Raw genomic sequence first — 12210 nt, 5'->3', positions numbered from 1 at the left:
TTCCTCCTGCATCTCTGTGTGAATAACATCTTCTCCAGTATCACTCACCCATCTAATAACACCTTCTTGCAGTCACCCTAATGCCCCCTAACTCCTCCCCTTCCACTGGAAACATCCCATCCTCCAACCCCAACATACTATCTTCCAGACTGCTTAACAATTTTTTTCTTTCTTTGGCCTTATTGAGCTTTTCAACACACGGGGTTCTCATTTTTCTCATTACCCATCACCACCTCCTTCTTTTACTTCCTTCTATATTTGGCTTAGACTCCATATTCCCTTATTTCAGTCCCTGTCTTCATAACCTGAAGCTCTTTGCCTCTGTCACAATGAACCCAATTGTTCCCCACGTGTCTACCCAGGCAAGTGACCATTGTTAAAGGAGACCACAGAACCAGATTGGAATGAGACTCTCCACAATTTTTGTCCACCAAAATAAACACTACTTAAATTTTAAGTGAAATTTCTCTATTTGGCTAATTGTCCTACATTCCACAATAACAATTTCAGTTCTTTCCATTTTGTACAGACTCCCAGTCTCTCCCACTTCACTATACCAAGCAGTTTCAAAAGTCTCTTACTTTCCACAGGAAGTAAAAGCCAACATTTTGTAACTTATTCAACCTCCCTCTGCTAAACACAAATAACTCTGTGAATCACCAGCCATCCTCCTTTTCCCCATGTTTAAAATGGAGAAAACATTCTTTCTCAAGAGCTGCCTAGTACTTCCATTTTCTGTACATTTCTTCACTCTTTAACCCACTCCAAACCAATTTATTGAATTGAAAGTGGCAGAACCACTTCCATAAAACTATAGGCTAAGGAAAACTTTGGAGTCTCAATTTAATATGTTACTTAATTTCTCACTAGTATGATCCTGTGTTCCATAATACAATCCTATTAGTTTTCTTCTTACCATTTCTTTACTACTTCTTCAGTTTTTTTTTTGTATGTAAAAGATCTCTAAATATCATAGTTCTTAAGTATTTTCCTACTTTCTTCTCTTACTCTAAACTTCCCACGCACATTCATTTCCAGAACATCAATCAGTAGGTACAAACTGAAAGTTTTCGTATTTATACATTGAGACAAGACTTTTGTCTGAGTTATAGATCTACACAATTATTTGCCTACTTGACATTTACACTGGGATTTTTTTAGAAGCATTTCATAGTTTACACAGCACAAACTGAACTCATGATTATTTATTCCCCTAAGTCTTCTTGCTTTCCATAATGTCCCATACAGGAGGACTCCAAACAGTTCCTCAAATCAGAAATATGGAAGCCTTTCTTGACACTGTTTCCCCAAACAACTTTATTATGTGTATTATGTATTATTATGTCTTGCTATTTTACTTTCCCATCACTGGAAGTCATCATTTCTCCCCTACTCATCTATCTCCTGAACTACTGCAATAACTTTGTAAATAATTGACTTTTATTCAAAATTTTGTCTCATAAATGGAGTAACAATTGAAGGAATGTATGAGTTATTCCAATTATAACTGTTGGAAAAATTTACATCTTACCTAGACATTAATTCTTACTCTCAAATCAGAGACCAATTTATTTCTTTGGACACTTAACAAATATTATAGCCCTAGGCCCTCCTTTTCTTGGTATTATGTAACTATAGGGATGATTATTAAATTAATTCATGAAGTTCTTCCCTCACATATCTTCAAACACTCTGTATAGTTAGAGACAGACCTGCATATTTGCATAGTACCAGGATGGAGTTGTTTGACATTTCCTAAGTCCATGTTGTAAGGTTTAGGATTATATCTTCTATGAGAGAAATAAGAGTTCTAAGACCAAGGTTAGGGACTTGGTCTAGTAGAAACTGCAGGTGAAACAAATCATAGTATCCGTTCACACAAGTTCTAGCCCTGTTTCTCACTGTCAGGGTTTCCATATAGGTTTATGGAACTGATGGTTATCTGTCATTTCTGTATAGTTGCTAATATGTTCAGCTGGAGCAGGATTTAGCAGTCTGACAATTTTGGAAATTTGTGTATCTCTAACTTGGTATCCTGGGTAATTCTTTGGATGATGGTCCTGTTTTACCTAGTCCTCACTCCCCCTAAAAATAGAGTCATCTCTGAGATACATGCTTGGTGCTTGTGTCCTTGATTCCTACTGATACTTTTGGTACTAAGTTCTTGCTAGGCTGGTTTTCTATTTCATGGTACCTCCTAATTTCTGTCTTTATTATTGATTTTTTTCCTGATCCTGGAGCAGGTAGCTTTATTCATTTTCTCATGGAGCTTATGTTTCCACGTGCAGGCTGATGGAATTGTGTGTCTCGTTTTTTTTTTTTTTTTAACCCAATTAAGATGATACTTACCCAATATAGAAAACTGGAAGTTCTGCTAAAGTATTCAGTCACAAGCCATACAGCAAGAATATACATATATATTCACAGTCACGTAGAGGACAAGCATTGAATTGAGGTTAAAATGTTAAAATTTGGATTTTAGGAAGATTTTGAAATCACTTGATGCTTTGATAAACAAATATCCTGATACAAAATCTGATATCAAATTGATACTGCTACTTTTTGACCAAATGAAATAACTATGAATTTAACCTGTGAAGGGGAGAAAAGACTCACATGGTAACCTATTCAATATACAGGTTATAAAATCACAATAATATTATTCATATTTTATCAAAATGTTTTTCAAAATTAATGTATTATCTATCTTCCAAATTTTTATTTAAATTTCCATTAGTCAGCATTCATTGTAACAATAGTTTCAGGTGAAGAACTTAGTGATTCATCACTTAGAAACACCACCTATTGCTCATCAGAAGTGGTCTCCTTAATTACCTTCACCTATTTAACCCACCCCCTAACTCACCTCCCCTCTGGTAACCATCAATTTGTTTTATTTAGTTAAGAGCATATTTCTTGGCTTTATTTCTTTGTCTGTATTGACTGAATACAAACAGTCTACACTTTACAAAGATGGGCTCCGTGGAGAAAGGGGAACCCTCTTACACTGTTGGTGGGAATGCAAGTTGGTGCAGTTGCTTTGGAAAACAGTGTGGGGATTCCTTATTAAATTAAAAATAGAACTTCCCTATGACCCTGCAATTGCACTACTGGGTATTTACCCCAAAGATACAGATGTAGTGAAAAGAAGGACCATCTGTACCCCAATGTTCATAGCAACAATGGCTATGGTTGTGAAACTGTGAAAAGAGCCACGATGCCCTTCAACGGATGAATGGATAAGGAGGATATACTCCATATACACTATGGAGTATTATGCCTCCATCAGAAAGGATGAGTACCCAGCTTTTGTATCAAAATGGATGGGACTGGAAGAGATTACGGTGAGTGAAATAAGTCAAGCAGAGAAAGTCAATTATCATATGGTTTCACTTATCTATGGAGCATGAGAAATAACACAGAGGACATGGGGAGATGGAGAGGAGAAGAGTGTTGAGGGAAATTGGAGGGGTGATGAACCACAAGAGACTATGGACTCTGAAAAACAACCTGAGGGCTTTGAAGGGGCAGGGGGTGGGAAGTTGGGTGAGCCTGGTGCTGCGTATTATGGAGGGCATGTATTACATGGAGCACTGAGTGTGGTGCATAAACAATGTATTCTAGTTCACTGAAAAGAAATTAAAAAAATAAAAAAAGTTTAAAAAGTTATGGAATGAAGAAGTTAAAGGAATAAGTGGTACAACATATGGAAAAGAAAGAAATAGATTCTAAAATTTAAAATGCATATAAAATTGAATACCAAAATCCAAAATGAAATCATATAATCCAACATAAAAAAATTCAAATAATGCAAAAGTAAGTGAAGGAATCTAAACAACAAATTGTTATTGTGTTGTTATTTAAAGGATGAAAGAATATTTTAAGTGAATCCCACAGTGACACTTTAGGAGAAATTTAGGTTAACATGGATTATTTGTTAATGCAAGAACTTATTTGGGGCCAATGCTTATTTATTGAAGAATGTTGATCCTTCTGCCAAATACTGTCATATCCCTCAACTGATATGGCATAAACTTACTGGGTTTATTCCATACATTTTTTATAGAAGAGAATATACTCTTTTTTCCCACCCCACCATGCCAGATCCCAAACACGTATTAGAATCCAAGTAATGAAGTCCGCTTCTGATGGAATTAACTCAGATTTTAGCCACCTCCCTCTATTATATTTTTCTGCCAAGATCTGCTTTCTCCATACATTTTCTGGAACACTTTAGCATATATCCGCTTTGTTAAAAAAGGACTCACCTATTTTTGGGGGTAAATTATGTTTTTTCTCCTACTTTACAACTAGGACTAACTGACCATTGTGTAAAATATCCCAAATGGAGCTTACAACGTTAACACTGCTTTGGAACTACACCAGCTTTCTCTGAGTATTAACTGCTCTTCTAATGGTTGTCTAATTCTTCAAATCACTGTTGGAATTATGGCTATTTTAGACCTACAGATGGAAAAATTCAGATGTTTCACACAGGGATTTGGAGAATTAATTTTCCAAGCTAAAAAGATTTACTACATCCTAGAAGAGGAAATACTTTAATGGTTTTGTGTGGTTTAATAAAACCCAAAGAGGGGAAATGGGGTTAATACGTATACTCTCAAAGGCATAGTCTGAAACATTATATTTTGATTTCTAATTCCCTCAACAGTCAAACTTGTTTTATGTTTCATCAGTTATCAAAAAAGGCAATATCTAATCCATTTATTGGACTTTGTCTTTCAGCCCAGTAGTGTTGAGAATGTACTAGACCTGTCATCTTCCCTGTGAATCTCAGCAGCTTCATTGGAATTCAGTAATTGTTCCAAGTTCATCTTATTTCCTTAAGGCACAAAGTAGGATAAATTCAGTTTAAATGTTCTTTCTTCCTTTAAAAGGGGCCATGACTCCCTCTCAATGGAATTTTTAGGGTGTACTTTAAAGACTGCCCTAATTTGTGCTTTCTTTATGCCCTTAGAGCAATGAACAAAACACAGGGAAGAATCTGTTTCTCAATTTCATTAGACTGTGGGAGAAGGGGTCATGATTGACCTCATCACAATCACCTCATCACCTCACTCTTTTTATTTTTGTTGTTTTTATTTGTTCCTTTGTTTTTGGCTTTCTGTTAATGCTCTGTGGAATAGGAATACAGATGTGCCAGTGCCAAATATGGTTTTAGACTTCATTTTCATTAATGACTTCATTTCCCTATTTAAATAAAGTAACTAAATTGGTGGGAAGAAAAGTGCTGACCAAGGCATGTAGGATGTTCAGCAAACTTTTAATTGATGTATGATAGTGTATTAAAGACACATTTCCTTTTTTGTAACTATAAGATGTAACTTCAGACTGACACAACATTTTCTTCCAAGAGATCTAATCATGAACCTAGCAACTATTTCCTAACATCTCCATAAGGAGAAAGCCATTCTTCTACCTGTATCTCTCAGTATTTGTACTTAAGTAGGGTGACCACATGGTTATTGTTCAAATAGAGACACTTGGAAGAGGAAAACATAATACTGTTAATAATTAAATAAGGCATAAATAGAGGTGTTTCATGAAAATCAAGATATAAAATGGAAGTAGAAATCTAAATAAAATAGGCCAAATGAGTCACTGAGCTTGAATTCCTACTCGAATTGAAGCCTTAGTTTTGTGATCACCAAATCTCTCTAGACATCCTCTGTGTAAATATATGTAAATATATTTCAGAATTACTTAACTAAAGCCCCAATTTACCATTCCAGACATCCAACAATGAAAATTATTTTCTAAAGTTGTCAAGGAACTTACACTTTTGCTGGACTCTCACGGTTTTCTCTGTGCTCTTGTCCAGTAAGGGACTTTGTTTTGTATTCTTGTTTTAAATCAAGAACTTGGGGACACCTGGGTAGCTCAGTTGGTTAAGTGTCTGACTTTGGCTCAAGTCATGATCCCAGAGTCCTAGCATTGAGTTCCATGTCAGGCTCCTTGTTCCTGGGAAACCAATTTCTCCCTCTGCTTGCTGTCCCCCACCCCTGATTTTGCTTTCTCTCTCTGGCAAATAAGTAAATACAATCTTTATAAATAAATAAATAAATAAATAAATAAATAAATACCAAGATGGTGTACTTACTGAAATAAATATACTCTTAGGTATACAGCTGCATGAATATTCCCACCACATCACCAATATATAGCATATATCCATCATATGACAAATTTTCTTTATTTTCTTTAGCTGTCGTTTTCCTCTGCACAAAGTCACAAACTGGCAACTATTCATCTGTACCTTTTTTCTAGGATGTCATAGAAATGAAATTATATAGTATGTAACTTTTAGAGCCTGGTTTCTTTCACTTTGCATAATACACTTTAGATTTGTCTATGCTATTGCATGGATCAGTAGTTCATTGTGCTCTTATTGATCTTTCTGCTGAGCAGTATTCCACTGTATACCAGTATCACAGATTATCCACTCACCAGTTGAAGGGCATTTGTGTTTCTGGTAGTTGTGTTTATAACCACTGTATCTCTGCCATCCAGACTTTGAGTGAATATTGTTTCTATTATTTCAGAGGGGTAGGATTGTTGGTTTGGATGTTAAATTTTATAAGATACTACCAATTTGCTTTCCACAGTGATTGGTTTTCCTTCCCCCCAGCAATATGTTAAAACTCCAGGTGTTTCACACACTCACCTACAACTGACATTGCCATGGCATTGTTTTTATCCATTCCTATACACGTGTGATTTTATCTCATCAGAGATCTAACTGGCATTTCCCTGTAAATAATAATGTGGAAAATCTTTGCCTGTGCTTATGGATCACTATTTATCTTCTTTTGGGAAGCAGCTGTATAAACCCTATTTTTAAGAGTGACCTTTTTCTTGTTATGAGTTTCTTCCCTCCTCAAGGGAAAAAAAGGGGGGGGGAGAAAAGAAAAAAAGGAAGGGTACCTGGGTGGCTAAATTGATCAGGTAACTATCCTTGATTTTGGCTTAGCTCATGATCCCAGGGTCATGAAATCAAACCCTGCTTCGGTCTCTGTGCTGGCCATGGAACCTGCTTGGGATTCTTTCCCTCCCTCTACCTCTGCCCCTCCTCACTTGCCTGCTCTCTCTCTCTCAAAACAAACAAACAAACAAACAAAACCACAAAGCTTTATGTACTTTGGGCACCATTCCTTTGCAAAGGGATGTGTTTTGCATTTTCTCCAGTAGTTTATAGTTTGTCCTTGCATTTTCAAAAACATTTCAAAGGAATTAATGTTAACTTGGATGAAGAATAATTTACCATGTTTTCCTTTATACTTCCTTATACTTTCCTTATACTTGTAATGTCCTATCCACGAAATGAGTTTTCACTTAACCAAAGGTTGCAAAAATTTTCTTATAAATTTTACTCAAAAAATCTTTTAGATTTTTACTTTTATGTCTGTTTTCTATTTTATGCTAATTTGTGTATGTGGTACAAGGTATAAGATGAGGTGTGGTTTTATTTTGTTTTGTTCTGTGTTTTGCTTATGGATGTTTAATAGCTCCAGCACTATTTCCTGAAAATACATTCTTTTCTCTATTTGACAGCCTTGGCTTATTTACCTGACCATATACTTGTGTATCAATTTCTGGACTCTTTTATTCTCTCGACCTAGGAATCTATGCTTTTGTCCATACTATACCCACTCAATTAGAGTTACTCTTAAAATTATGTAGTGTGATTCCTCCTCTAACACTGTTTTTCTCCTTCTTTCTTCTTTTTCTTTTTCTAAAGGCTACTCTAGTTCCTTTGCTTCCCTGTATACATTTTTTTTCTTTTCAAAGATCAATTAATTTAGAAAACAAATCTTAAGAATAAAGGATTTATTCATTTCTTAATCAACTTAACAGTTTAGCTAAGTATAAATGGCACTAATTAAAGTATACAAAAATTTAAATTAGAAAATAATCTCGTTTTAGTTTTATATGCATTAACATATAAAAAGTCCCATTTTATGAGACCTCTAAAAGAATCAAAATCATGTCTACAGCTCTATCTTAAACTCCAAATCTGAGAACAATTTTAATGTATTTTGACTTAATAATAGTTTATATTAAAATAAAGAAAATCCCAAATACAAACTTTTTACAAGATTAATATTTTAGGCAGGGTTTTTCCTTTAAAACAAAACAAAACAAAACAAAACAAAAAAACAACAAGAAAACAACAAAAAAAACCCAGAACCAAATACAAACTTTTTTTCCTGCATTTCACAGTACTGGTTATTATATGTGCTTTCCTTATAAAATCTTTGACTTTATAAATTGTGTACAGTTCGATTTTAAACCACCAGCTCCTTGAAAAGTTGTGCAAATAAAGAAAAATATGAAAATGGTGTGCTATCAGTCTTTTTAAAATGATTTTATTTATTTATTTATTTGAGAGAGAATGAGTGAGAGGGAGCATGAGAGAGGAGAAGATCAGGGGGAGAAGCAGACTCCCCAAGGAGCTGGGAGCCTGATGCGGGACTCGATCCTGGAAGTCCGGGATCATGACCTGAGCCGAAGGCAGTCGCTCAAACAACTGAACCACCCAGGCGCCCTATTATCAGTCTTTTTAAATGAGTTTCATAACAATAGAACTTTTTTCCCTGAATTGATTGGAAAAGTAAGGCAAATCCACTTGTTGAAATGTAGCATTTTGCAAGTCATTTATTTTTCTCTTGCTCCTTCCTTTTCTTTCAACAGATGAACAACAAAAGTTTCTTTTATGAATTTTGAGAAATTAAAATATTTATGATTATTAAAATAATTTCTAGAGCCATGTCACCCTTCAGGTATCCACCCCACATACTTGATAAGGCTGCATCTCCCATGGCTGTTCTTGTGGCTTCCTCCACAAGCAACTTCCTGCCTCTGGAGGGTGCTCTCTTCCAGAGCCAGGGTGGGGGAGCTAACCCGCTGGCACTGAAGCCCACAGACCACAGCTCCCCACAGTAGGAACTTGTCTGAGGGCACTGGCCAAAGAAACAGCTGTCTGTGCCTGTTGACTGAATTCATGCATGCTGATAAAGCGGTCTGCACACTCTTCTGTCAAAGTATCTTACTTTCAGACAGTTTTGGGTGAAAAATACTTGCCAATAAACATGTAACATAAGTGATGCTACTGAAGCTGAATCATAGGAAGAAAAATAAACAGTATGCCAGTCAGGAGTGGTGGTTCAAGGAGCATGGCAGTATGTTCCAATGCCTTCACTGGAGATGTATAGTTCCCTTGTTTTCCAGCATGTGGGTCATTTGGTGATGGAAGCTGTGGTGAAGGAACACTAGTGTCCTATGTGGCTTTAACAGGGAAGGCTGTTTCTCAGTCTCTGTTGGTGTTCCTGGCAGCGAAGGCCTGCAGGCTTCCCATCTGGTTCAGGCCACTCTGAATGTGTGAAACATGGGTTTCTACATTATTCTGAAAAGAACTGGTATTAGAAGCATCTATTGTACTCCTGATACCATTTAATGAATCTGTGTATGATTTGAACTCAAAGGAATTCAGCTTTCCTTCTACCAGACACCTAATTTGCAATAAAGTAGGAGTGAGCTGGAGATTAAGTCTGTCAGATTTTCATTCCAAACATGGGGCCATCCAGGGGATGAGCTGACTGCCAGAGAAGCTCCTGGGCTTCCTCCTCACACCTCTGTCTCCTACCCGTGGGCTGGTTTGCAGACTGCCCACCCTGGTCTGGAGAAGTCTCCTAGGAGTACTGCTGCACTTCATGCAAAACTTTGTTGAGGTCCTTGTTGAGTTTCTCAAGTTTCAGAAGGATGGTTGCATATCTCCACTGAAATTCAATGCTTATGGTCATGGGATAGGATTTCAATTTTTCTGCTTCTGTGTTCATTGCTCTTAATTTTTTGATATGTTCATTTTTAATCATGAAAATTTTTGACAGTTTGGTCATTTGGATAAAGAATTGTACTGAAAAACCACCTAGGGTTTCAATGTCAGAGCCAGAAATCTTACTTATCCAAGGTGACTGTTAGTACAGAATCATCACCCATAATTGGTGACTGGAGAGCAGGAGTATAATGTAACCATGGTGGAGTCATAAAGAATCAGGAAGGCCCCTGTTTTTGTTCAATGGCAGCAACTTGCATTGTCTCATGAGGCTCATTACTAAGAACTTCATAGTCAGGGATGGTATGGGTGCCAAGCCCTGCCCTATTAAAAGTTACTCTATATGTAGCATTAAAAGTATCCAAAGCAACGATTTGTCCAGTGAAGAGACCGTCATGGACACCACATAATCGATCTGTAACTTTGGTTGCAATAACCAGGAGCAAAGGAATTTCACCTGGGAGATCTTCAAACTGGGAATCATCTGCACTTTTGTTTGTTGTAGGAGTCTTATTTTCTGCCATTTCTGTTTTAATGCTGGTCTCTCTTCCTCAAAAAATGCACAAGAACCTCTCTTTGGTTTTCTCATAAGTCACCTGATTTTTCTATTCTTGTTAACTTTCTTGTTGTTAAATTAGGAAAGTACTCCTCCTCCTGACAGACACAGAAGTCATCATTGCCTTCAAACCGTTGCCTATCTATATTTGAGTAGAACCATCCATATATGCACCACTTACGTGCTTTAGGAAGCTTGAGTAGGTTATGTAATCAGAAACCAAGCTTCTGTGAGGCTTTCCTATCTTGTGTGGATATTGTTGTCATCAATTTCAGTGGGGCCATTGCAACTCTCTAGTTTATTTTGGGTGACCCTATATTTATCTGTTTGTCATCTTCATCAGAAAAGAGTCAACTCCGTTTCGAATTTCTGAAAAGCATCTCTGCAGTGGAGCCCATATGCCTGCATTTCCAAACAGGTGTTTTTTGGTAAAGAACTGTACTTTTCATTCCATGCATTCGATAAGCTTCCCTCTTTTAATGCACAAGAACTTTTGCAGAAGAGCTCTGGTTAGGCAACTGGAAGAGCTCCACCATCTTGAAAGAGCTGCTTCTATATGCACTTTAATATCAGCTTGTTGATCTCTACAAAGCAAACAAGCAAATAAATGAATACCTTGCTTGGATTTAAAAAAAAAAGATTTTAGGGTGACCTGGGTGGTTCAGTGGGTTAAAGCCTGTTTTTGGCTCAGATCATGATCCCGGGGTCCTGGGATCGATCCCTGCATCGGGGTCTCTGCTTGGCGGGAAGCCTGCTTCCACCTCTCTCTCTCTGCCTGACTTTCTGCCTGCTTCTGTTGTCTGAATGTCAAATAAATAAATAAAAATCTTTATAAAAAAGATTTTATAACTAAATTAGTTATTTGACAGAGAGAGATAGAGAGAGAAAGAGATAGACAGTGAGAGAGTGAACACAAGCAGGGGGAGTGGGAGAGGAAGAGGCAGGCCCCCTAACAGAGAAGGAAGCCTGATGTTGGCCTAGATCCAAGAACCCTGGGATCACGACTAGAGCCAAAGGCAGATGTCCAACAACTAAGTCCCCCATGGTTGGATTTGAAATATATATATATATATATATAGTTATGTTTAATTAGCCAACATCATACATCATTAGTTTTTGATGTAATGTTCAATGATTCATTAGTTCCCTATAACACCTAGTGCTCATCACCACAGGTGCCCTCTTAATACCCATCACCTGATTACCCCCTCTTCCCTGGCTTCTGTAACCCTCAATTTGTTACCCAGAGTCCAGGGTCTCTTGTGTTTTGTCTCCCTCTCAGATTTTTTTCCCATTCAGTTTTCCCTCCCTTCCCCTCTAGTCCTCCATACTATTCCTTATGTTCTATGTATGAGTGAAATCATCAGATAATTTTCTTTCTCTGCTTGACTTTTTTCACTTATCTTGATTGGATTTTAATTAGAAATGAATTTAAAGTGTAAATAAATCTGGGGAGAATTGAAATATTAACAATTTGACTCAATTTATGAGCACAGTACATTTCTCCATCTACCTACATCTTTGATTTCAATGTTTTCAGTGTTTTATTATATTAATCTTAAATACATTGTGAAAGTGTATTTAAATGTGAAAAATACTTCAAAACATTTTTGCTACAATTGTACTTGGTAATTACTATTTCAATTTCTAATTGCAATTACTTCAAAGTGAAAGAAGATGGATTTTTTTTATATTGCTGTTATACCTCATTATATCGGACTTTATTTATTGGCACTAGTGGTTTTTTTGTAGACTTTTAAAGCTGTTTCTCTGTAGAGCAACATGTTGTATATGAGTGGAG

General features: G+C 36.6%; 1 pseudogene; it reads right to left on the bottom strand.

Annotated features, from left to right (window-relative positions):
• Positions 1–9328: 9328 nt before the first annotated feature.
• LOC111139752 lies at positions 9329–10948 on the bottom strand (annotated as a pseudogene).
• Positions 10949–12210: the final 1262 nt, after the last annotated feature.

This window comes from Enhydra lutris, unplaced genomic scaffold (genome assembly GCF_002288905.1).
Source record: "Enhydra lutris kenyoni isolate GAN:26980312 unplaced genomic scaffold, ASM228890v2 scaffoldscaffold115, whole genome shotgun sequence".
Classification (NCBI taxonomy): domain Eukaryota; kingdom Metazoa; phylum Chordata; class Mammalia; order Carnivora; family Mustelidae; genus Enhydra; species Enhydra lutris.
Note: the sequence above shows the minus strand (reverse complement) of the source record. Positions and strands in the feature narration are given on the sequence as shown.